A 26,767-nucleotide genomic window follows, 5' to 3' on the forward strand; every position below is an offset into this window, starting at 1 on the left:
CAAAAGTTTGACACACATTTATTACTTTAAAGAATATTAAGCTTTTGATATCTACTCTAGAAATGTTTGAAGTGGAATATTTGAAAAATAATGAAGACATATTTAAAGAAAATTTTCTTTTGAATGTTATTTTATATGCATTATAGGGGGGTCGTGGCTCAGGCTTATGACTGAAAACGCGGTTAAGGGTTGAAATATTTGAATAAATCAAAAAAATATATATATTTTCGTTGTTCGTCCGTCCGTTAAATACGAAATATGAAAGACATATGTAAGATACCCATGTTGAAATAAATAAATATTTTAATTTTCTAATAACAATATTTTGTAAACGCGACTGGTTGTGGGTTCATTCCCCATTCGAGGAAATTAAAAAAAAAAAAAATTTAGTGGGAAACGGAGTGTCTTAACACTATGTTTCCTCTGCCTGCTATGTGCGTGTTACAGCGTGAAGAAAACAAACGTTATATTAAAAGTTCAAAAAGGTAACTGCTTCTTATAACTTAAAACCTAACGGGTAAGTATGGAAGAAGTGCGACCTTGTAACGTCTTGAGATGGTCGCCCGACGGATTTATAGCCCACGTCGTTCCTTTCGACTCCCTAATCTAATATGATATTGAATTTGTTAAAAGGACTAATGGCTGGAAGAGATTTATATGTAGTTTTAATCTTTTTAGGATACGTACATTTATAAAAGTTACAATTTAGTTTTGACTTGTTGATTTTATTTCGACTTTGTGATATGGGAGTATGGATTGGCTTGAACGCATTTTAAGGCCTGATTTTTTACAACGTCCAAATATTTATGCAGAAAGAAAGTAAAGTTACCTTAAATTAAAATCTTGCTTTTTATTTATCATTCAATATTACAAAATAACAATTTTCAATATTACATAAAACTTTTTAGTTTTCCATGAATTCGCCATCCCATGTAGGAAGAGGAGCATCGAATATGCATGGAACTTGCGACATAAGACCCTTAAGGGCCTCTCAGTATACATTTCTATTAATATGAAGTAACCAGATTCGCAAAATCCTTATAATAAAGTGGTATGAGCAAAACGTGTAGTTTCATATTCGTATTAAATTATTAATTGCTTCATAAAATTTCACTATAAATATTCGATAATGAAATAATATTTTGAAATGAAATTGAAAATTACTTTTGGGATAAATAAACGTACCTGATTAAAATGGAATATTTTTAAATGTAAAGTAATTACAATTTGTAATATAAGATGCACACACAGCAACAAATCAAAATTCCGACAGCGAAAAGGTGTTGAGTGACCGAGACTGTACAGGTCATGTACAGGACAACACGTCCTCCTACATTTGAAAAGGGACAATTCTGCCAAATGTATCAAAGAACTTCATCGTTTATCAAGTCAGACTAGAAGCCACAATATTATAAAACAATTACCATTAGTAATACTAATTGAATCTCATAAAAGAGAACGAAAGACACAGTTGAACTTACTGAGAGTGTTGAGACTGGGACTTCCAGAAATTTTGAAGATCGATGATAAGAGATTTTTTTCTAAGTATTAACTACTTTTATCGTAAAAATGATTTGACATAACACCACTATGAATATCTTTTTAGAAGAAATGGATCGAAAATTGATGTGACATAGGTAACTTTATATTTATTCACAATACCTTGATAATACCCTAAATATCTTTGACATTTTTATCTATCTAGATCCCAGCTCAGGCATCAAACGTAAAACAGCAATGTCTTTGTATATTCTTAACTTCGTAAAGTAAATTCCATATTATATCGAAATATTATGTGAAAAATTGACATATATTAAACGTAGAGTATTAGAAAGACGAATATCTCTAAAAGTCACGTAAAACGCCCACATAGCTTACCTGAGCCGCATTTTTCAAATAAATCGCCTTGACGTGTACAGAAATCCTTTATTATTCATTATTATACTCGCTGTTTTGGAAGACAAATATGGAGAGGGATTACCTTTGAAACTTTTCCGAGTACGGTAAGACATATTAATGAACATTTCAAAGTTAGATTATACTTTTTAAGTTGTGCTAAGCACCGAAAGCTAATTTAAAGGATGTTATTTAAAAAAACGCTTAAAAGATAGATAATATTAAATAAATCAAAGTAAAGTAAAATTTGCTTTATTGTACACCAGAAATAAATATAAATAAAAATACTTATATCTACTTCGAAGTTATCAAGTGTTTTCACATTAAGCTAAATATTACAAAATATTTTTTCAAATATACGAGGTATACATTATGTAAATCTTATATATCTAACCCTATGTAGATATTTAAACGCCAGTTCACCATCAACCCTTTATTATACAAATTCAGATATTACTTAGGCTTTTGAGTCATATAATGGAACAAATTAACAAAAGCTTCGATTCACGCCTCTCGTAAAATAATAAATCGCACACCCCTCAAAAGATATTTAATTAAACGGATTGGTGCTTACAGCGATTGCCAAAACAATCCTTGACTTCATTCCATCTCTACAATTTAATTATTAACTTTACTAACCTATTTTATTATTTCTTACAATTTTGATGAGGATTTGATTAAAATTGACCAAAACATTGTTTTTTTTTTTCAAAAAATAGCGTAGCTTAATTTATTATAACTTTGAATACGAAATGAAATACATAATTCTGTGCATTTCTTGTGGAGTGGTGGAACTAAGGTATTATTGGAAGTTGAACCTACAAACGTCGTATTCACTGGTAAACAGTCAGTCAACCGCTATGAGGTCCAAACTCGGATAAGCGCTGCCTGGACGGTCACTGGTGTGGTCGACGAACACAGAATACCACTTAATCTTAAGGGGCTTAAATTGGCGAGAATATTAAGAACCAAGAGTATAAGTAGTATCTAGTAATAGTAGAAAGTGATGTAGGTTGAGTAGGAAGGCATACCCTGGAATAAATGATATATTTATTAGATAAAATTCATTTAAAATACCTATCTCATCAGCTTCATGCGGAAGTTTTAAACACTTAGTGGCAGCGGAGCTAAAGTTGTCCAACTACAATTAGAATTATGCACTTCGCATAACTTTGCATACAAATGTTTGCGTTTCCACTACTGGCTCTCGCTGTTGGCACAAATTCATTTTCACTTAAAATGTTGTTTCTAGATTTAAGAAAATCGTTTAAGTTCTTACATTGATTTTACTTTATAGTTCTAAATGTAGAAGTTGATATTACTACTTTATAGCAACAAAAATTGCGTTAAGGTACAGCTGAAATATTAAAAAACAACTCTTTTTCCCTGTATACTAAAATGAAACTAGTGTCAAGACACTCCGTTCTCTGCTTTTCGCCAGAATTTGCGACATTATCCCATTGTGGCGTAGTGAGACAACGTCGGGCAGTGAACACGTTGTTTGTGGATTACCTCCTGGAGAAATGAATATATCATAACTTGGAGTTCCTATATGCTAGGCGCTACTGGGAAAATTTACATCATTTTATTCCAAAAGCCGACAAATTAGTTTCCAAACAACATAGTACTATCTCTAGAAGTGATTTATTCTAATTTCGAAATATATTAGTACCATATAAAAAAACTTATTTTCACAAGTGTAAAATATAATGTCTTGTATGTAAAATATGAATAAAAACACGAATGAAATTATATTTCTCATAAAAAAGATAACGAACGTCATTTAAAGAAAATAAATTACACAAATAATAAAAAAGTTTACGTAAGTAATCGTTAATAAACATTAAAAATATAAGAATGGTTGAATTTAGTACCTCTCTTTTATGAATTTTGTTTGAAAGCACAACCTTCTTAATATTAGCCATTTGAATAGACCGTGCATTAAAATTTTGGATCCCTATAAAAAATCTTTACATTAACTGCGTATCATTATCAGTCTCAACAGGCGTCTGCTCCCTCAGAGGACCATTAAAATCTTCAGAACGTAAATGCTAAATCATCCAGCAAAAAAAGGGAAACTTTAATGCCAAATATTCAGAAAGCCTGAGAAATTCGAGAACCTCTTAAAGGCTCTAAATGGAGGTCGATGTCAAAGTGCCAAGTTGTGAGGGACATCGGAACTTAAGTCACGTCATAATTTAATAAGCTTCGAATTATTCAGTTCATTCAAGAGTTTACTGAACGAAGTTGAAATGAAGGAACAGCTAATGAATTTCTGATGTCGGATTTAGCAAATTACTTATTATTAATATAAAATTATATCACCCGGCATAATTGTAATGAGATCTAAAAGCTGGCTAATACTAATATTGTGATTATTATATTTATTCCTTGCAATAAATATAAATAAACTTTAACCCAAGACGTCACTGAACTCTAGAATATATTTATGAAATTGAACCCTACTATGTTGAAGAAGAAAAATATCTTTTTTTAACTCTGCCATGCTAAACGAGCAAAATCCTTAGAAAAACACAATTAGCGTTATTAATGTAAAAATACATATTTGATAATAATAAAGAAAATAAAATGAAGATGTTAAATAGACACGCGTATTCATTACATTTGCATGGCCATGCATACTGTTAGAGCAAGACGCTTTGACATTCAAATATTATGATAAATTTTCATAATAATTTAGAAAATTAAGATATTATAAAAAATGTTTATAAATAAATAATACTAAGAAGAAATTAAATGATAGGAATATAGACATGGATTAACCAATAAATCAAATTTATATGGGTACGTAGAGGTATTATTGGAAGAAATCTATAAAAAATTTCGCCCAACAGGTACAATTCATTCTTTTTTATTATCCCCGTAAGCTGGAATATGAGAATATAACGCCGTCCATAAATATATATTCTTCACTTATATTTCAGCAGAATCATTTTTTTCTGAACTACTTACAAATAATGATTTGCAATGGTTTAACATCTATGTTTGCGCACTTGTTGTTATTTCTAATGAAAAAATTATAAATACCTTGAGGTTACATTATGCTAATTTCCATAAGGATTTTAATTGTCTTCAATATGTATTTTATTTCTTTTACTTTTTGAGAAGTAATATTGTAAAATGTAAAATATATTAAAAGTAATATTCTCCGAACGTAAACGGACCTACACCTAGATATAAATATAAATTTAAATATGATAATAACTCATATTTTATTTTATTTTTATTTTTTAAAATGAACATAAAACAGTTTTATTAATTCAACTAGCGACTCCCTTGCGGCTTCGCCCGCTTTTACTACTGAATTGAATAATTCATATAATGTATGTTTGCAAAGCACTTAAGATAATGTGAAAATTAATTAAACTCTAATGCAACCCGCATTTTCGTAGTTCCAATAAGGATTTTCCAATTGTTTTACTCGGCAAGGATTTTTTAGTAGGTACCGTAATTTTAAATCTGTGCTACTAATCTTTTCAAGTACTTATTAAAATATATTTAAATGACTATTTTTAGATAGTTAAATGACTATTTTTAAACGGAAGAAATTATAAACAAAAGCCTACCTACTAATAACTACTACAAAAAATATGAAACCAAATATATCGCGCTGAAATAATACATTCAACTCCAATTATCCAATACGTGCAAACGCATCTAAATCTTCGTTGCTATGCCTCTATAGCGGGCGGGTTTTTTTTCGAGCTTGTGGTTAATGCTGAACAGGGTATTCTGTCCCTGATGAAAAGCAAGCACTACGTGGCTGCCTGTGAGGAAAATTAAATAGAATGCATTGGCCGGGAATCGAACCCGGGCCGCCCGCGTGGCAGGCGAGCATTCTACCACTGAACCACCGATGACTGCTCATGACGCGCTTGTATAAGCAAAACGTCGCGGGGCGCGTTTCGCAGCAAGGATGTTTTGATATTGTAACAACTTCTAAAGTACTTATTAAAATGAAAAAACATTAAAAGACAGTTTTGATCTACATTAAATGGCCATCGTAACTAATATACTTATTTATATGCTGAGAGTAAGGGATAAGTAAAACTTGAGTCGGCACAGCTGATGAGTCAACGGCGTGATGTGTCAACAATTAAATGCGTTTTTCTCTAAAACTATTCGTAATTTCGAAATAGTGTAAAAGCAAATTTTATCTTCGTTTAACGTAGAAAATTAATAAAGTATTTTAAAGGATAAGGATTAATACCATTATGGAAAAATATCCCTCACAATAAAAAATATATTGAAATTACTATTTTTAGACAGAAATATGATCACTACACGTTATCCTTAAAAGATAAAAATATGCTCTCGCGGACTTTTTTGTAGATTTTATTAAGAGAAACAATATTTCAGTACATTATTTTCATGTAGTACTTACCATTAAAGCAGCGCATGCGTGAAAGTGTCTCAATGGGTAGCACTTTATACACATTTATCGTATTTATGTTAATTTACATAAGAATGTGCAAATAATAAACTATATATAAACCTTCCCTGAGAAATACTCGACCTAATGGTGAAAACCGCATCAAAATCCGTTGGGTGGTTTAGAAGAAGAAGAGTTAGAAAGTTCAGACAGACACGAAAAGCGACTTTGTTTTATAAGATATAGGATATGTATATATATTAAAACATTCATCATTTACATTACATGTTGAGTTAACTCAATTACAAGGCGTCTCATATCACGTAAGTGACAGTACAGCTATAGTTGTAGCAAGTATAACCTCTGCCTGGATATGCAAATTAAATTTAGAGCTCGCGGCGGACGACGCCATTAATCCGAATCTGCCTCTAATCTCGGCAGCTAGATGACGACTTAAGGTGAAGCCATATTTTTTAAATTTAAACCCTTTTTTATAATATTTATATTATAAGGGAAAAATTTTATTTAGTTATTTTACTTATTTCTAGTTAATAATTATTTAAAATTTTGCAGCTCTGCCCTTCGTAGCATAGAGACCGTAGCGCTTGGTGCTACGTTCGTCAGTCGGTTCTTCGCTAGAGATACATTATGAAGATAGATTAGATGAGATTAAAATTAAAATAATTTTTATCATAATCTCAACCGACAAGTATGATATCAGAAATAGAAATAAAATAATTATTTTAATTAAAACATCTTCATTTATATCATAAGATAATACAAACAATAAAATAAAACGCCTTCACTTTTCCCTCTAAAGCTTGGAGCCTTAACAGCGAGGCCGCCGTGACCATTGCCACTCAGCCTCAGTTAGTGCTACTTACCGTAATTCCGTAACGTCGTTTCTATGCGCATATTTAGCTTTCATATCACAAAGTTATATTGGCTGTGGAGTGTTATTAACATTTACGCTTTTAACTAAGCGAGGAACTCTAGTTAACTATAGTAACTGTAGTTAACTATAGCATTAACGTACAAGTGAATAGTTTGAAGTTGGGGTGATAGTATAATAATTGTTTTATCAAACTCATATTGAAAGTCAAAGTTTGACCGTATTGGTTTTAGGTTCGATGGTCGTTGTAGGAATAAATTGTTTACAAACAACCCAATTTCTCTATTCAACGTGTAATTTCTTGCCTTTTAATGGTTACTAGTAGAAATATGAATCTTAATCTTTTACTTAATTTATAATTAAAACATTTTCACAGTGTTTTTGAAGACCAGATATTACGGAGGACATAATAAAAGATATTTAATAACATAAAGGAATATTGTACAAGAGCTTTCATTGCAGTTTAAAATATAGAACATTATTATGAACAAGAGAGTGTGCACATATAAGGATTCGTATATAATTAAAACTTGCACTAACAATAAATAGTAAAAAGAATTTTAAGTTTCACCACTCAAATATCTTGAAGCCAGGCTGGTATCCAGGAACGTTATCTCTTATCATTAAATTCGCCCTATCTATCCTACGAAAAAGCGAGAAGCAATTTTTTTTAAGAATCTTAAAACGAATGATTGAGCTTAAGCAAAAAGAATCATCAAGTATAATCCGTAGAAGCCTCCCATACTCATACATTCAAAGGGCTCAATAAACGGCAAATCTTACACAAACGACTCAAAATGAAATGCGATAACCTTAAATAACTAAAAAGGTTCGCAAAATCCACTTCTTATTGAAAGACATCATTATAAGAAATATCAATAATTTTTTTATTATACACTTTTTGATATTGAGTCTTATCCCTTGCGAATAGGGTGCAGGTTTGTTTATTATAAAAAATAGGCGAGAAAATTGGAAAATTGAAGGCAATCTTCCCGCCGTTGAAAATGTAAATTTAATCCATTACATTTGTATGTTACGAGTATATTACGTCCGAGCAATTAATTCCCAATTTGATCGCTATGAAATATACTCGATGCTCTTTTGAGTCTGTTGCTCACTTATTAAAATCTTTTGTATCTGTTAATTTACCCTGGTCCTTTTAATAATGTTTTTTTGGTGAAATCGTTCATTCTTTTTGTATCTTTATAATATTTTAATTAAATACCAAGTGAAATGTAAAATGTTTTTTAAGGACGCAGACATCTGACTGTGACCACTGATGTTGTTATACTGTATACTTTACATTTAAGATTTATTGTTTATATATATAACTAGAACAACAAAGTTATTTATCTAACTTGAGTTTGAACTCTACTTTGTTCTCTACTCTCTCTCTCTCTCTCCGAGTACCAAACCCACAACTACTGCGTCTACAGTCAGACGCCTTTCCAAAGCACCACGATGGCATCGAAAGCTCAAGTAAAAGTTTTTAATTGAATTTAATTTATTGAAATGAAATATTTCCTGTATCTGTTAATCTATTAGTCTATTTGAAAACAAACAACGTCGGTGTAATCTAGAAAACGAACTCTATATTCACACTACTGTACATATTATTAAATTTGTTAACATTTGTCTACAGATATACAATTTTTTCAATTTGGTATGTAACTATCTCAAATAATATTTAAATTTCAGAGTGAATAAATAAGCTTTAAAAAGATCGTGTAGCAGTCTTAACGAAGTAAAAGTTTCATTTTCCAAATTGGCCGTCCTCTTACAAATAATAATTACCATTTGACCCGTGCCCAATGATCCCTTTATTACGTGAGTAAATTGCCTCTCAATATTACGGATATTATTTCCTGTATTGTAAACATTACCAAGGGGTTTTATGTATAAAATATATAATAATAAAATTTAAACGTTTGTAAATTTTTACTATTTTTCTCAATAAGTTGTCCTTTGCACAATTGGGTCATTATGTCATCAATGACGTTTAATTAATTTATTATTACAAATGTCGATATACATAATAAATGACGTATGTTTTTATATCTTTTGTACGTGTTAAGACCCCGCCTCCCCTACTTTCATCCGAGACATTGCGTTTACTTTACTTACCAGAGTAACGAAATGATATTAATATGAATATAGTCATTCCCCCGAGTGAGGATTGAATTCACAACCATCATGTTTACAGTCAGAGTCAGGCTGTTCCAGTGCACCACGATGGCTATAACTGTATGGGTACACTATACTCCAATCTTACTTCATGGTTCATAGTAATAGAATTTGTAATTCAAAATTCTGTAGAATATGTGAGGTAAGATCAGATAAATTTTATTAACATAATAATTTATACAACCCACTATAAAAACAATGGTCGAGATCGTTTAGATATTGCTGCTCTTACCCTAAGTTATAGAGGCATTGTTATAATTTTTGTTGTCAGCCGGAAGCGGTAGCAAACTACAAACTCCTTTCTTGTTATTTCCTTTTATATGAATACAGAATTATATAACAATAAAATTTGTTGCTCCGTTCCTTCCGCAATTCTAGGCATTGCGTGTTGAGTGGTAGAACTTAACGCCGTCCTTCGCCTCTACATAAAAGCGAAGACATCAAAGCGAAGAAATGAAAATATAAACATAAATAAATATAAAAGTGGAACAAAATATAATATGCGTATAAAATACAACTAATCCAGTTCAAAGAAAATGAAAAACATTATTTTCCATAGGACAGGACAGAACTGTTTCCAGGAGGCACAGGTTCAAATACCGCTACGTTCAAATTTTTATACGTTTTCTTAATTAGTATTTTTCTTTCCAAAGTGTGGAATTACACTTTAAAAATGTAAAAATTACTATATTATAGATTTTTATTTTACATTTTAGCAAAAGTTAATTAAGACAAAACAATATTTAAAATATGAATAAATTCGCGATGAAATTAGCAATAAAAAAACATACGATATCTTCAAAAGGTATAATGGCAGATATCTCCCTGATACCTAATATTATCTAATGGATAAAATCAAAGGGGTCAGGTAAGGTAATGTTATAGATATGACCGACAGCTATTATTTCCCGCAATGCAGACAACGCTGCAACTACGAGTATAAAACGGTTGGTACAAGTTTCTATTTTTATGTAAAGGATATTTTTTTTTCATATATATTATTAGGGAGCAGACCTAGTAATCATTTGAAAAACGTCGATTGTGGATTCGATTCGGAATGAATCCTTTTCATTTTCGCGACCTGGTAACGATACACAACCCTGCATCAAATCCCACCACTTAACACCTAATGTCGCGAAAGAATATCAAACTAGAGCTGTGCGACTGTGCGTGGGGAACGGAGTGTCTTAATAATAGGTTCCCTCTAACTTCCTTGCCTATGCTATACATAGGTATATGTAGAATACATCATAACTGTGAAAAAATCTAACTATTAATATTTTTAGCCTTTAAATTGAAAATATAACATTAACAAGGATTAACGCTACGCCTATACCGTCCTTATATTTAACATAATATATGAATATTTAAAATACCGCTGCAGCCCATAGCTCACGGTGGTCCCGTGAGGATCGAATACCCGCGCTTTGATTACTGTTTTCCGTGTACGGACATCGACCAGCATAATTTACTTGGTATCATAAACCCGCCCACGCTCGTTTCGACACGTTTGTAACGTGCTACGAATGTTGACTTGTATGTAAAATCAAACCTACAAATATAATACTATAAATATGAGAGTTTGTTTCCTTTTCACGCTTAAACCACTTATAAGTTAGTATGATATATAAGCCATAAATTATGGAAAAGAAGTAAAAAAATATAGTATTTTTTTTAATAAATTTTAGATACGAAGATCGACTTCAGCGGGGTGTTATCGTAGAGGCCTATTTTCACTTGTGGACGAAACCAGACCGTTGATGATAATGACGAAAGGTGGTTTAATATTCTTTACTAATTTCATATTTTAATAAAATTATCAAAAATATTCTAATGCATTTTTCGTGACACTATTTTTTTTAAACTAAAGAATTTGTTGTTCACTGCTATGTTAAATAATACGAAGCTTCTATTGCATCGTCGCAGTATGCAGAGCTAAAAAAGCTCAAAAAATCGGACTTCAGTTCAGTTCGTTTTAGCCACCCTGAATTTATAGTGCCCTGGTACTCTGTAGTTACCATCGGACTTTTAGTAACCTTTTCTACAATGTTACAATCAATTCCATGAATGTTCATGTCCTTTATTTATTTTGTATTATTATATGTTAATATAAATTTAAAAAAAAACATAAGTATATAGTAATAACCAACTAATTGTCATAAATTTAATACAATATACGAAATATTATCATACAACAGATGTATAAATATAATTGTGGAAAAAAAATAGAAAATGACATTTTCCGCGTCCTCCAAATAACTTTCGAAGTTGAGGATTACGGAGGCAAAACGCTTTTGTAGGGGATTTTAATTTAGACCGTTATTGAATTTTTCGTGATTGTAAACTAGTTTTCTCGATTCTTTGGTGGGTTAAGCTTTGACTTTGTGCTAAAAGCTAGACCCTAGCAGAATAAGCATATAAATGTGTACTGAAAAATCGTTTTTACCATGATTTTATTGTTTTTCATCTAAAATAGCGGCAAATCATAGTTTTGTTATATAATATCATAGTATAGATATTATGGGGTTACAACCCTTAACGTAAAAGATTATTTTCATCCTAAATGTAAATTATTATATTCTTAAATATGTAATAATTTACATTCAGTATGCAAGAACTTCTAAGTTCGTAATAGCTCCTCAAGTTAAAATTTCTTATCCCCTTAGAAAATTAGTAGATTTAGACAAAAATATGGGTCCCTTAGGTACAGTAAAAACTAAAAGGCAACTTCAAGTTACAACAATGAAGTCAAACGTAATTCATATATGAAATTTCCATCATAAACGATCACACTAAGCTCATTTACTTTTTGTATAAAAAAGGCAAAAATTATTTAAAAGTTTTAATGAGTTACTCTGGCACTCTTTATCTTTAGACAACGTGAAGCGACCCTCGAGCTTTGTTTATTTGTTGAAATTGACAAGTACTTTAGTATAATGAAGTGCAAATACTAGGTCCAGTTTTAACTTTATAATATTGTTTTTTTTTTAATTATTAACTTTTTTATAATTTCAAGTACCAGTCAGCCATTTTGTTTTTCTTTTTCAATAATTTAGAGAGTTAATGCCTAAATGCCCTTTACTTCTTTGTCACTCTACAAAAACTTCTGCTTAGATGTATTTTTTAACCGACTTCCGTAAGGAGGTTATCAACTGTATTTTTATTAGTTTGTTACCTCAGAACTTTTGACTGGGTGAACCGATTTTTATGTTCCTTCTTGCTGGTGGTGCACCAGCACCAGCCTCCCGTGCTTTTTAAAGGATACATTTAAATGGTAGTTTGATGAGAATTTGGTTAGGTTCTGATTGTGCGATCCGGTTGAAGTTGGTTTTATTAGTTAAAAATTATAATTCTTAAACTACTTACTTTCTAATTCCTACAATACATATTGGAACGTCAGCCAATTTTGTTTTTTAACCACACACATTTTCCTACATAGCAAGATAAATAGAGATAACTGATCGCCAGGACACTCCGTTCTTCATTTAGCACCCAAATTTGAGATATAATCATATTAAGTGACAAAACTCAACGCCATGTTTTGTCTTACCAGAGCAGAAAAAATCACATTTAATCATAATCATTACCCTCCTTCAATAGGAATCGAATGAACATCCATTTGGTTTACTATAAGACAGAGTCCTACTAGGCTGTTGCCTCCTTTATTTATATAACTTTAATTATAATTAAAATAAGAAGTAGTCGCCATAAAAGGAAGTTAAAAATAATTTATTCTCAATAGTTAGGTTATGCACAATCACGCGCCTGGCACGGTAATATCCGTCTTTGGCGGAAAAGCGCTTCGCAGCTTAACGAAATGAGGTCAGAATGTTGTTGTTATGGTTTTAATATATCGTTTAGATATGTTCCGTGATATGCGATTATAGGTTTCTGATAGTTTACTGGTTTTTTTAGTTTCACGCTGTATCCCGCTTATAGCGGGGTAGCCAAAGAGAAACGAGTGTTAAAAGTAGTGAAACTAGTGTTTGTTCAGTGCGAGGAAATGAAAATATGAGTATGAATTTTGAACTCACAAACGCGAATAGAGTCAGACGCTGTTTACAAAGATTGAAAAGGCCTACGAATTTGTTAGAATAATATAAATGTCATAAAATCCAATCTAAACATTGTAACTTACATGAACAACTTGAAATATATTAAAAAAATGTACAGTTTGTTCTATCCCATTCAATACAAATAACGATTGTCGTTAAATGTAACAAATTAAAAGTAATATAACAAAGGGACCATTACTTAGACTACTCTACTAAGTATAGGGGTCACGAAAAGTGGGCTTGAATAATTTAGGAACATTTATCAAAACGTGAAAGTAAGGAAACGAATCGGGTATACGAAATATAAAGTATTTATTAATTCCAATCCAATTCCAATCCAACATTCGTTAAAAATAAACCTAGCGTTCGCAATGTACTTTAAAATCTCTTTAAATCAGTAAAATTATCATATTAAATTTGTTAAAAATACTTGATATAACTAACATATTAAATAAAAACTTCAGATACTAACGACTACACCGATCGAACTTAACAGTGCGTTTTAACCTTTTACCTATTACACGTAATAAGCTTTCATTTAACTAAATTTGTACTTCTAACTAAATTTATCTCGAGATATTAGTTTCAGGTCCCCATTGTTCCCCATGAAGAAGGACAAAGCGTACATAATCATGGTTGATGAGGGTATTAATCCAGAATAGATTTACTAAGATTGACATTGGTTTGATAAATATTCTTCTTTGAAATTGAAGTGAAATGTTTGCTTAAAAAACAATTTTGAACCTGCTACGACTAACGCTCAAATCGCGATAGTTGTGGGTTCCAATATCATTCAAGGGAAAAGGTTTTCCCGGTATGGCAAATGAGGTCAGCTATTACCCGCAATACCCAACTTCTTGAAAATTGGGTGGAACGTGGGAAACATAGTGTTTTACATACTCGTTTGGTACAAAAATTGAAGCTAAGATAAAATGTTTACATGTTTCAAAACAACTAAATAACTTATATTTCTTAAAATAACAAAAACTAAAAAATTGCGCATAGTACATAGCTTAGCTTTATAGACGTAATAATAATTTATTTAGCAAATAAATGAACTGTTATTGAAGTTTGAAGTATTCCAAGTTTATGCAAGTCCAACTGATTCATAGTCTTGAATTGAAAATAAATGAAGTAAACAAAAGAAAATTATAAGAGTTAAATGCAATAAAGTTTTGAAAACTAGCCGTCTGAAGTCTATAATAACTAAAAAATGTGTTAAAATATGAGGGAGGTAAAATATATACGTATCACCAATTTTAAAAATACAACTAAATCCAATTTCGTATTTCGTTTATCAACCATTTGAATATGGTATTTCCTAACCTCCTAAGACCTAATTTTAATTTAGAAAATTTGAAACCTAAAATAATAAATTTAAGTTTTAAATTTGTTAAAAAAAGCAGACTTTATCAAACCAATCGTTTAAAACTCTAACGGCCTAGTTTATTAAAGTATAAGTATAGATCTAAGTTATTATACGATAGTATAGTAATAGTAAATGAAATAAAATTCTTGAAAGTAGAATAAGTATAGCCAAAATACTAAAATGAAGTAATCATATCAAGCAAATATACACAAAGACAGCCACGACAGTGGAGAACAAAAACTGAAGTACTTCTCCATTCCAGAGTCCCCGGTAAGCGTACTGAAACTATCCTTGAGGGATAAAACAATATTCATGATATTGTTTTTGTGTCACACGCGGTCTTATTTGTCTTTGTGGGGTGGATGGGTATTACATATGATATTTCTCTTGAAACTTTCGGTTAATACTGCTGTGTTGGTAAATATGGAAACAAATAAAAATTGCTTTTTTTTTTATATAGCAGGGAACGCAGAGGCAGGAACCTATTGTTATGGCATACCGTTCTCCACTTGAGGCATTACCACGAAATTAGTACCAGAACAAAGCTAATATCTAATATTTCCGGGTGGAAATCGAACCCACAGCGTTCGCGTTACAGTGACACCCCATGCGCCACGATAGCCTTTTTTTATTTGTTTAAAATATATTTTATTTTATATAAGAATAGAAAAGTTAACTGTGTACATATATCGCGTAGTTCAAGCGAAGCCGCGGGCTGATTGCTCCTAGCAAGCTTCCTAATTAAAAAATAACTAAGACATCTCATAAGAACGAGAATAGAGAAGTGTTCATTTTGTTCACCGCTTTTATCATTCTAGAATTCTTCATAAAGAAATTACACTTAATATATTCAATGAACAATTCTTCGACCTTTATCGAACAAGAAAACAACATTTATATTCTTATAGAAATTTTATCTAACAATTCACAAACTTAAATATTTATTTTTCAATTACGCGCAAAATCAATACCAGAATAAGCAAAGTTAATAAAGCTGTTTAAAATACAATTAAGTATATTTTTCTTAATGGTAGTTAAAAATATTTGCCAAAAAACTATTATTTAAAAAGAATACTTGAACAGAATTTATTAATATTACAACAATCTGTATAGAAAAGTATTACAATTTTATCTTAGAAGTAATGTTTCGCTAGTTTTTCTCTGTCATTTTCCTAGTACCATATTAAGACATATGATTTTTATTAAAACAACGTCATGTCGTGAATTTACGACCCACTCACTGTGACAATATATGTACGTAATACATTTTATTACATAATACGCTATAAACTTTCCAAGAGTGTGGTACTCGTAAATTATGCTACATACGAGGATGTGCATCTCCTTTGTTCTTGATATTAAATATCGATGGAATCTACATACTAAACTAAATAAAAAATAAAAAATGTTTCGGGAAATTCCAAAAATTTGTTTGTTAATTTATTATTTTACCGAGAAATAAGGCAGTCTGTCTGTTTTTTTTTTCATCAGCCTATCGCCGTCCACTGCTGAACGTGAGGTCTCCTTATCCAGCGCCAACCATCCCAGTCTTGGGATTCTCGTATTCATCCGGTGCCAGCCACCTTCTTTAAATCGTCCGTCCATCGTGCTGCAGGTCAGTCTGTCTGTACTTTTTACAAATCGATTTCACTTGTTAAGTGGTGGAACTGAACGCCGCGCTTGTGTTTTACTTCCATTTTCTCTCTCAGGTAACAAGCGCGGTGTTGAGTTCCACCAGGTTGAAGGAGACAAACGGAGTGTCTTAGCACTGGGTTCCCTTTGTCTACTCTGCTTTATGACAAAGATAAATTGAAAAGTAGAAATACGAAAGAATTCTTACAGTAGATACTTAAATAAAACTCAAAGCAACTACACTTTAACGTTAGTTTTACAGACGAAACAAAGTTTCCTTATCGTATTCACGACATATTCCTCATATCCAATTATTCTTGCTGAAGGGTCCAATTTGACAAAATAAATTATTGTCAATCCACTTTACGAGTCTTATTTGTTCCAATTGAAGGCTAGTGCTTTGTTTTGTAGGAACCCTAAAATTTGAATGTGAATAGTTTAACTCAAGACCTAAGTGTTAATAGGACGGCCGCCAATTATGAAATATTCAAATAGTTTCTACTAAATATAAGTTTAGACAGAAATATATTAAATTAAAAAAATAACCATTGTAATTACAATTACTTAATATTAATAAATTAATAGTAAATATATAACACATGTTTATCTACATCGTACTTTACAAATGGTAATGTGTTTATTTGTTGATGTTTCTTCAAATACCAAAGGCGACAAAGTATAGCCAGCCATGAGAATTTCGACATAGCTCGATGAGAACGTATGGCTTAGTGGTCAGAGCGCTTGGACGGTTTCCAAGTGGCGTGGGTGCAAATCCCGCTATGTTCAATTTTTTATACGTTTTCCTAATAACTATTTTTCTTAATTTGAGTTGCATGTATTAAATCATTCGCCCGACTAAACATCAAACCTTCCAACATCACGTTTGTAGTCCTGAATGGATTCGTTTAAGTCATTTTATAGCATTTCATAAGTCAAAAAGCATATAATGCCCAGCTTTAACGACCCTCACTCATCCACACTACGTCTCTTAACTACCAACTAACTTTAAAGTGCTAGAGAAATTAAGTTGCCAGAAAGAAACGAGAACCCCTTTGAATTAAATTTTCCTCTACTCTAAAGTAAAAATTACTAATTCTGTATATGTATTCATATAATATTACTTAAATTTATGTATATAGGAAGATGTATTATTATTATATTATTATATTTATTTTATTATAATTATATAAGAAACATTTTATTTATTATATACATAAGGCCCAGTGGCACAGCTGTGTGACTGTAAACTGGATTTTTTAAGTTCGAACACTCAGTCGACGAGTACTTCACAATCCCGCTTCGCGAAACACGCAATATCCCGAATCTGTCCGAGCTGTTATGCGGGAAAAAACTTGAAATTCCTATAACAGTCACATTGCTTTATCGCCTTAATAAACTTATCCACTCGCTTAACAACAACTAAAATATAATAGCGAAAAGTTCGAAACTTTGAAGCTAAGTTTTCTTACTTAATTTAATTTTAGTTGTAACGTAAGGCCTTTATTTGTTAAGCTGTTGGTATTAATATTGTTTTAGACTATAGACTTGAAAGTTTGAGATTCTACTTCTTTTACTTATTTTATTCTTACTTTTACTGATTTTATTTCGTAGTAGAGTAATCGTTTTGTTTTTTGTCTTATTTTATCATGCCTTGCGCTTGGAGGCAGTTTTATTAAAAGCGAAATTGTGAATGTTCCTAACTTTTCGCTTCAAAAAGTTATTACACATCCGGTATGAGATTTTCGTGATAGGCTTGAAAAAATAATAGCATTTTAGTCAAAATATGTGTAAAATAAAATTGTAACAATTTTATTAGCAAATATTTGTAGCGAAAGTGTGAGGAAAATATCTATTACATACATATATAATAGTATTTACTTTACTTGTCGTTGTTGTGATTGTTAACGGCGACCGATTATAGGTTCGTTCCCCACTCGACTCAACACGTCAACGGGTGGCGGAAGTCAATGGACGTTACCAGGGCGGGAAAATGAAAATATAAAATATTTCCTCGAGTGGGGACTGAACCCACAACCTGCTGCGCTGCACAACAAGTCGCACGCACAAAACATATCCAAAATATAATAATGATAATAAAAAAATTACAGAATTTAAATTATTACACATTTTGTCAATTATAACAATGTTAGCTCTAACTAAGCTAATTCTCTATGACTTGAAACTTTGCTGTGAGCTCGAAGCTAAAACTCCTGTAAGTACTGCCGAGTACAGACCGTCGTCAACTCCCTTTTGTCATATAACGTGGTTCATGACATTTGCTACTTATATTTGCATAGTGTTTCTAGCTTTAGACATTGTTTATATAGTTTGTAGTTTCGCCTAGAACGTAGCTTTCCATATTCCTTGGATAATAAAACAGATCAAGTGCGAGTCAGACTCGTCCACGTAGGGTTCCGTACTAATTTCTGGAACATTTATTAAATACATATATAATTTCTTCGACTGGAAACATGGGAAAATTGTACATTGTCTAAAATTTATTTCCACCAATTCTTCTTAAAAAACATAACACTTGTAGACATTTTATTATATAAAAAAAGAATTTCAAATAATACCTTCATTAGTTAATTGTATCAGTTCAAACACACAACCTTAAAGGAGTTTGTTAAAATTGAAACGTGTTCTTTGCTTATAACTTTGTTTGTTTTGGTACACCCTGAGGGCTTTTCAAAATAAAGGGCCTAACAAGATTTACATTCTTCGAGGTTGTTATGTTAACATTCTTTTACGTATAAGAAGATTTTCTTGATTATGTTTTGATTTAATTTTCCGACTTCAACATTAAGTAAGTATTTTATTTAAATGGTAAAAACACAAAGACTTTCTTTAAAAGTTGTGGTCGTTAGAATAAATAAAATATAATACTCTACTTTGAGCCATAGTCACTTACGCTTTTATAAAACAAATGAAAACCACGACCCCAGTTTAGGAAATATTCGGAACTACTAAACAAATTCGCAATTAGGCATTTAATTGTAATAAAGAAAATATATTTAATCGTAACTAATTTCAAATTAATTTAATTAGAATAATAGAAATGTGTCACTTAGTTAATAATAATGCATATAGTAAATAAAGGATAAAATACTGTGAATAAAATACTCTAAGCAACGTTGCTCAGCTATTTTATTATTTGTAAACTTTTATTATAAGGTAACTGTAGATAACTTTTGATTGTGTGTCTGGAAGTAATAAATTACACTCCTCTATAGCAAGGGTTTTAGTAGAACTACTTTGTTGGAAAAACATCTAAAAATACTATGAATTTTATGAATATGAATGAATACAATATTTAAATATTTTTTAAAGTAAAAAAAAAATCTTTAGAAACGTATAAAATTAGATGATACAATTTTCGAAGTTTTATGAAGACAAAAACTTATAGATCCACTATAATTTGCTATGTGTTTTGAATATTGTTATTCATATTTAGAAACGTGAAAATCTAAAAACGGGAATCGACTCCGTAACCTCATGGAAACACTTCAAGCGTACTAAATAGGAAATGAAGCCATACTTTTTAAATAAGCAACATCGAAAGAGTTGTTAGCATCCAGATTATTCCATGCCATTGCTCCAAGTCCCATGTTCCAGATATTAAAAAAATATTAAAAAATCATAACAAATGCTAGTGAACCCAAAAGTTTTTGCGTCCATAAAACTTTTAAATATTTTTATCTATCTCTACGACCGTAAAATATGTTGTATGAAATTCTGAAACAGCGTAACAATCTTGTATCGCATTAAAAACTAACAGAACGGTATAACGTTTGTATCAGCCAGACGATCTGGGAGGTTTACAACCTCAGAATTTAGTACAGTATTCACACTCTAAGGTTATAATATAACCTTTATATTACTAAAGCAGGTTAAGCAGAGTTAAACCTAGTGGTAAAACACACGGTTCTCCATTTTCCGCCGAATTTTTCGTTCCAGGCCATTGTGTGTTGTGTGGCGGAACACAACTCCAGAATTTTGCCTTGGCGCCAGAGCGAAGAAATGAAAATATTAATAAATCTATCATTCCCCCAAGTTGGGATCGAACAAAGTTAATTAAAACTTTTAAAAAAAGATATTTGATGAATTTGTACCACTAATCTGCAACATAAAAAAAAATTATTGGAAGTATTAGTTTTAATATAAAAATTTTAAAACGCAACATAAAAAATATTTTTAAGTACAAACGCACCCTAAGTCCGACCGTAAAGTGGATTTACATCAAGTTCGCTACAAAATATTCGAGGAATATTAGCCATTAGGTACTGCAATCATTTCGAGCCACAAACTTTATTAGGCCCCGGCCCCGGCTACTTTCATATTCCGTTTATCTTTAGTTCAAATGAAATATTAAATTTACAGGCACAACTTAAAAGTTATTAATAATTAATTGTTCTAGATTGGATTATGGTCTAGCTATAAAGAGCCTTTGGTCACTTGACGTACCAGACCAATATGGCATACAAGTGACACGCCTTGGCACTTGTCAAGTATATCTTTCAAAATATAAATTACTGGGAACTATAATATACTAAAAAAACTACAGGAACGTTCTTACTTTTATTTTAATTATACATAATATCTCTTCTTCTTCTTAATGTGTAATTGTGCACAATAATGTGTAAATAAATAAATAAATAAATATCAAGAATGGTAATTGGATTTTATAGCTTATAAAATGCGTAATACCTCAAGAATTAGGCGGAAAGTGCATAGCACTGTGTTAAAGGGCACGGAATGATACTAGGTTCCCAGGTTCCCATTGCATACACTGTTATGTGCATGATACAGCCTGACCGAACAAGAAAACAAAGCTTATCGAAAACATAAGAACACAATCATATTTTAAGCCACCGTGAAATTCCCCTGAAAGTAAAATTTAAATCCAGCCATATACACAAAATGTATAAACAAAGCAAGAAATCTGATGAATTATCTTCAACATGTCCAGAATAAGATTTCTTAAGAAGCTTTAGTACTTTACGCTTATCGGATCACGAGGAGATGCTGTTAGATGACGGATTAAGGTATTATATAGGATTCGCGTATGTCACGGCTTAATCAAATGGACCTACAAACGAATGTTTTGCTTGTATATGTAAAAGTAATGTTAAAATAATATAAAAATATGTTATAATAAAGAAGATAATATGACGTTTGTGAATTCGATTCTCGGGGGAATAAATTATTTTCATTCTGCCATTTAACACGCAATGTCTCAAGACGCAAAGAGTGGAACGGAGTGTCTTAACAATACGTTCCCTCTGCCTATCCTGTTAAAGCTGTGGAGAAAAAGGAGAAACTTAATGAATATAAGTATACTATAAAAAAAAGTTTTCCAGTTATCAGTTCGTAATATAGTGTTAAAACATATTTGGTCAGCAAATTTTCTTTACCTTGGTGTCAATTAATAATGAAGCCACAAAAAAAACTAAACTGGTTAACAACAATCTAATAAGCAAAAAAAAGGTCAATATTAATTCGCAGAGACAGCATTTTCTCTCCAGTTAAACATTTTTAATAAAAAAATACGAAGTCTCAAAATATTTTTTTCGTGGAAAACTGAATTGCGAATGCTAAATTGTTTTTATTTAAAAATTCAATTTACAGCATCTCCCGGTACAGAAGTTAATTTTTATCTTTATCTTTCTTTCATAATTAATTCTTTTTTGTGTTTGACGTTGAATTATGTTATAAAAATATTGTATTACAACCTTTTTTAAACCGCAACTTAATTTTTGTGGATTAAGAAAACTTACAATTTAATATTTCCAGTGATCTGTTAGTATCTAGTCCATACACTGCCCAAAGACCTTAAGGACAAGTTTTCTATGGTCAGTAGTTTCGACTGTGTATTGTCTGTCAGTCACTTGAATAGCACCGAAAAGATTTATTTCCTCGGTTTGTTTCGCAAATAGCAGTGTAAGCAGAGAGAACTCAGTGTGATCATTAAATGAAAAAACGTCTTAAGCCAACCAATGTATATTACTTATATACTTTTTCATATACTAAATTTTAAGAACAACTTCAAGTTTTATTTCTAAACACTATTAGAGATCGCAAAAATAAAATTAATGTAGGTATTTTCTATATAAACGTTATTCTTATACAAAGTATTTTAAAACACATTGTGATACAGTGCAACTGTCTCTTTACTAACAAAACACTTGAAACAAAGTGAAATTGGTTCCCTGAAGGAAATCGTAAATGTTAAATGGCTACTATAAGTTTCAAGTTTGTATCTAGACGGACATTTATGGACGAGATAGAAGGAAGTTGCAGAAATTATGTTTTTGCAAGCCAATCGATTTTGTCTAACACTAGGTTCCCAAGTTCCCTCTGCCTACCCTGGCATGTGCGGGATGCAGCGTGAAGCTAATGTAATAGATATTTTATGCAATACTAGGGGATTCCGCTTAGCTCGCCAATCACCGCCTGCTTCGCGTTTCTGTACCTACTGCGGTTTTTTTAGAGTAGGCTTTTATAGAGAAGTTAAAATTGTGCTTTCATTTATAGTGGTGAAAACAAAAACTATATATAGGTGCCTGCAGAAAATATGTGATAATAAAAATTACACACGTAAAAAAAGTAAGCTAGAAAATGAGAACCGATAGTAGAAGTTTCCTTCTAAAGCTATAATTTAAAATAGCACGAGCACGGTTTTTCAATATTTTAAAAACACATTGGCTTTGAAATTGTTATTTTTATTGATGGAACTATGCGTCTTATTGTGTTTTTATGCTTAAAGAGTTTCTCTTAAAATAACTTTTCATTTATTTAAGTTGCCAATACCATACGTTTGAATATAAAACAATTGAATAATTGAGGGCGTCGTTTCGCAGGAGCACAAGCGTGCCTCACTAAACGCGAAGGTTGTGGGTTCAAACTTTGACCCGCTTGGGAGAATGTTATTTTTAATATTTTCAATTCTCCGTTCAATAGAGTTCTGCCACTTAACACGCAATGCCTTGAAAGGGAGTGTTAAATCACTAGGTTCCAGGTTCTCTCTGCTCTGCCTACGCTGCTATGTGCAAGATACAGCGTGAAGCTAATAATTAAAATATTTTTTTAAATTAAAGATTTACGTATGTAAAGTACTTGCTTACAATCAAATATATTCATTATTACCACTATTTCAATATATTCTATTATTTTATATAAACAATAAAGGAAGACACGAATAGAATTCGCTTTCCGGTTATGATAGCCATCTTCCCCAGTTAAAACTATAAAATTCAAATATGCACGTATAGGATTTCTCATTTCACTGCTCGCGTTCTCGTGGGGGCTTGCGATAGGTATTACTTTCATCAGTCCATATTTTTTTATATACTGGTGCTAAAAAATATTTTATCTGGTAAATTTTGACATTTGTTGGCAAAATATGACTAAAACACGTTTTAAAGGTACTCCATCAACTTAATTGATCCGATATCAGCTTATCTCTTTATTCCGACCTGAGGTGATTACAGATATTCAAATTTCCAAAGGGACCAACCATTAAGAGGCTTAAAATTTGGAAGTAAAATAAAAGGAAAACTTGGGTACCTTGAGAGGACAAATTACAAAATACTTTTATCTTGGAACAAAACTTAGGCCTTAACTACACTAAATGATAATAGTGAGTACCGTTCGTGAATATCAACGTTATGTTAAATTTGAAAATACCTATTTTGGAATTTAAATTATATTAGTAGGAAATGATAAAAAATTGTAAGCCAATCTTTGTGTACAAAATCTATAAATCTTTGAATTATAAATATCTAATTATAATAAGAAATCTTTCAATTACTTCATTGGATTGTGCACACACAGATGTCTTAATTAGTAAAATTATTTACATATTACTATAATTTTATAAGCAATAAGCCTAATACTTTTTGAAAATTTTAAAGCTAATTTTGAAAATTATAACGAGATTTTTTATCAGGTTAATAACATAAATGACTAACCCAAAAAATACTTAGTTAATTTTTTAAAATACACGTTTATTTCCTATAATAGTTAGATTTCGTTATCCAACCACCAGCGTCTCCAAAAAAAAGGCCAAGAAAAATGGAAAACACAATAATGTAAAACGTAACAAATATAGGTTCGCCAAGGATCGTATTTTCTGAAAAATCCATTTCCACCATTTGTTGAAAGCTATCTTTACTATCACGTGCTTTATATAGGAAATAATTTAACAAACGTCCATAAAAGTGTCATCTCAAATACTCGTATTTTAACGTTACGACAGTTTCACGCTCCAGTAGTTTTACAGTTGTTTCAATTTTAGTACAATGGCAGTACACGCTTTTAGTGTCTAATTCGTTTTTGGACCTATTTCTGTTCTAATCTATACTTCTATATTTATAATATACTACTAAAATTATGAAGTTACACAATTTGTTCAGTTGAGCGCGCTTATCTCAGGAACTAGGTTAAAATTTTAAAATATTTTTTTTTGACTCTGAGTTTCTCGTAGGAATTTCGGGAAATTTTCTGTTGTTACACTTAGGCTTCGCCGGCCAGTAGTCTTAATGCGTTAAGTGAGTCACTTAGTAATAGACATTTTACATATAAGTAGCGCCTGCGTCTTCGCTTGATTGAACTAAATTATTATTTATTAAATAAACTGAATTGTATTTCTGTGCTTGACAAAGCTTTGACAAAGCGGCAAAGCTGCAGCTTTTACCTCCTGCTAGTTTTTTTATATATTATCCCGCATAAAGCAGGGTAAGCAAAGGGAACCTATGGACCTTATGGTAAGACTCAACTCCGTTCCCCATTAAGACATTACGTTACTTATGAACTGACTTATTCTAGTATCTTTATTCTAAATTCTAAGCTAACAAAACGGAATTAATTATTTGTTACGTTTATGTTCTGCAAAAAGCCAGTTCTTGAACTCAGGTCCTTTTGGCCCCATATAAGATACTTTACTTATTGTATACAATTTTATAATACAATTTTTTTTATAAAGATCGTATTCAAATGTTCTATTCTCAAAAGGGTAACGTCTAGACGTCGTACGTTTATCCTCCCTACTACATCACATATTTAAACTGGCTGAGACACTTTTTTAAATAAAACGTCGGCCATATGGTAATTCTAATGTACATTTTTATACGCTCACATTTCGTAGCTTCACAAAGACAACAAAGTTTTCTCTTATAAATTTTCAAGCTGTGGCGAATTTTCATATTTTTATACTGTGGGCTGTTTAGTTTTGCCGCCCTTTAATTGACCTATGATTCGTAAGTTATTGCTAGAACCTTACAATTTCACATGTATGGATGTGTGATCTTATATTTTATTATTTAATCTAATGTGTGAGTGTGTAATCGCATGTATGAATCTGTGATCATTTCTGTGGATGTGTGTTCATATTCGCATTCTCATATTCGTTTCGCTTGCTGTAATATAAAAAAAACTAAAAAACACTTTGAAGAACAACAATGTGTACCTATAATGTGTGCAGGTTACTTTCTTATCGTATTTTAAGTACTTATTACTCCAAGATTCAGTTATTAGTAAATATTTTAACTTACACTTGTAAAACGTCGAAACTATAAAAGAATAATAACAACCAGTGACTCCATATATAAAAATACCATTGTCTTCACCTTGACAGGGGTGGACATCCAATATAACAACAAAACATCAAAGATAACAAAAACAACATTGTTTGAATGAACATTCATTCATTAATATGTGATTGATATAAATCTAAATTGATCACGGCCATTAACATAGTTAATGAGCGCGTCCTTATGTACAAACAAACAAGCCTTGCGTCTTGATTGATCGTGCCAACATTGGTTAAGTGCTTTTGGCTTAATTATTTAAGTAAAGTATGTAAAATATACTTATTATATTATAGATATATACTTAGCGTGATGGTGTCACACCATGGTGGTGGGGACGGAACTAATTGTAGTCGTGGTTTCGACAATCACTTGGGCAAGTATTCGTTTTTTATATAAGAAGAAACTCCGTCGTGAAGCTGGCATATAAGCGTGTGACTGTTAACGTGACGGTAGTAGGTTCGATTCCCACACAGGATATCATCTTTTTGTTTCTCGCATAATTCAAGTAACAAATTTTGTAGAATATTCGTTATTGTGGCATGCATATAGTCATGACATGGGCTCGCAGACTTTTTTCTTAATTAGTATAAAAAATCGTTAAAAAACATTATACGATAAATAAATCCACAGAGATTATAAAAATAATTCAGTTTTAAAAATATTTTAATTATTTTTGACAATCGATTAAGAAAGTATTGAAGCACGTCTGAACCCAATGAGGGGTGTAAAAGGGGCTGGCCATCATCCGGCATCATG

At 31.3% G+C, this 26,767-nt stretch overlaps 1 long non-coding RNA gene across 5 annotated transcripts in view; it reads left to right on the top strand.

The window, feature by feature from the left end:
• LOC146528349 (uncharacterized) overlaps positions 1–26,767 on the top strand; it is a 162,520-nt gene that overhangs the window by 117,130 nt on the left and 18,623 nt on the right. For all 5 annotated transcript variants that reach the window (XR_014879085.1, XR_014879086.1, XR_014879087.1 and 2 more), the window contains one exon: positions 16,281–16,404. This is a non-coding gene — a long non-coding RNA (uncharacterized LOC146528349). The remainder of the gene's footprint in view (positions 1–16,280; positions 16,405–26,767) is intronic.

The sequence above is a fragment of the Heliconius melpomene genome, chromosome 19 (assembly GCF_056956725.1).
Source record: "Heliconius melpomene rosina isolate 202511_hmr_F chromosome 19, ASM5695672v1, whole genome shotgun sequence".
In the NCBI taxonomy this organism is placed as follows: domain Eukaryota; kingdom Metazoa; phylum Arthropoda; class Insecta; order Lepidoptera; family Nymphalidae; genus Heliconius; species Heliconius melpomene.